The 1,638-nt window shown below is 62.9% G+C and overlaps 1 pseudogene; it reads left to right on the forward strand.

Annotated features, from left to right (window-relative positions):
• LOC105537067 lies at nt 1-1,422 on the forward strand (annotated as a pseudogene).
• Nucleotides 1,423-1,638: the final 216 nt, after the last annotated feature.

The following is a 1,638-nucleotide window of genomic DNA, read 5'->3' on the forward strand; positions in this document are numbered from 1 at the left end:
ATGTCCAGCCGGGTGGTGGGCAGTGAGCCTCTGTACATCATGGCAGAACCAGCCAGGCCTGACAGTCCAAAGGGTTCCTTGGAGACGGAGACCGGAGCCTCCTCTGGCCCTGGCCCCTGGTCCAGCTCCCACCTGCTGCTTCCCAGGCCACAAGGAAGAGGAGGATGGGGAGGGGGCTGGGCATGGCGAGCAGGGAGGTGGGAAGCTGGTGCTCAGCTCCCTGCCCAAGCGCCTCTGCCTGGTCTGTGGGGACGTGGCCTCCGGCTACCACTACGGTGTGGCATCCTGTGAGAACTGCAAAGCCCTCTTCAAGAGGACCATCCAGGGGAGCATCGAGTACAGCTGTCCGGCATCCAACGAGTGTGAGATCACCAAGCAGAGACACAAGGCCTGCCAGGCCTGCTGCTTCATCAAGTGCCTGCGGGAGTGCGCCTGGACCGCGTCCGGGGTGAGTGGCAGAAGTACAAGCGGTGGCCAGAAGTGGATCCGCTGCCCTTTCCAGGCCCCTTCCCTGCTGGGCCCCTGGCAGTTGCTGGAGGTCCCCGGAAGACAGCCCCAGTCAATGTGCTGGTGTCTCATCTGCTGGTGGTTGAGCCTCAGGAGCTCTATGCCATGCCCGACCCTGCTGGCCCTGATGGGCATCTCCCAGCCGTGGCTATCCTCTGTGACCTCTTTGACTGAGAGATCGTGGTCACCATCAGCTGGGCCAAGAGCATCCCAGGCTTCTAATTGCTGTCGCTGTCTGACCAGATGTCAGGACTGCAGAGCGTGTGGATGGAGTTGCTGGTGCCAGCTGTGGCCCAGCTCTCACTGCCACTGCAGGATGAGCTGACCTTCGCTGAGGACTTAGTCCTGGATGAAGAGGGGGCACGGGCAGCTGGACTGGAGGAACGGGGGTCTGCCCTGCTGCAACTGGTGCAGAGGCTGCAGGCCCTGCGGCTGGAGGGAGAGGAGTACGTTCTACTGAAGGCCCTGGGCCTTGCCAGTTCAAACTTTGTGCACATCAAAGATTTCGAGGCTGTGGAGCAGCTGTCGGAAGCTCTGCACGAGGCCCTGCTGGAGTACGAAGCTGGCCGGGCTGGCACCGGAGAGGGTGCTGAGCCGCGCCGGGCAGGCAGGCTGCTGCTCACGCTACCGCTCCTCCGCCAGACAGCGGGCAAAGTGCTGGCGCATTTCTATGGGGTGAAGCTGGAGGTCAAAGTGCCCATGCACAAGCTGTTCTTGGAGATGCTCCAGGCCATGATGGACTCAGGCAAGGGGTGGTCCTGGTGGGGGCTCTGGCAGGACCTGCCTAGCATGGGGTCAGCCCCAAGGACAGGGGTGGAGCTGGGGTCTGGGCAGTGCCACAGCCTGCTGGCAAGGCCAGGGCAATGCCATCAGCGCCTGGGAGCAGGCCCCACTCCCTCCCCTCCCCCCTCCTAGGGACTGTCAGAAGCTGGGAACGTGTGTCCAGGCTCTGGGCACAGTGCTGCCCCTTGCAAGCCATAACGTGCCCCCAGAGTGTGGGGGGCCTTGCAGAAGCCATGGGGGACTGCAGGGGATGTGTAGGAGGCAGAAGCCTATCTCAGGGAGGGAAGGGGTTGGAGGCCACAGTCTCCCAGTGGGTGATGCTTTTGCTGCTGCTTAATCCTACCCCCT

The sequence above is a fragment of the Mandrillus leucophaeus genome, unplaced genomic scaffold (assembly GCF_000951045.1).
Source record: "Mandrillus leucophaeus isolate KB7577 unplaced genomic scaffold, Mleu.le_1.0 Scaffold168, whole genome shotgun sequence".
In the NCBI taxonomy this organism is placed as follows: Eukaryota; Metazoa; Chordata; class Mammalia; order Primates; family Cercopithecidae; genus Mandrillus; species Mandrillus leucophaeus.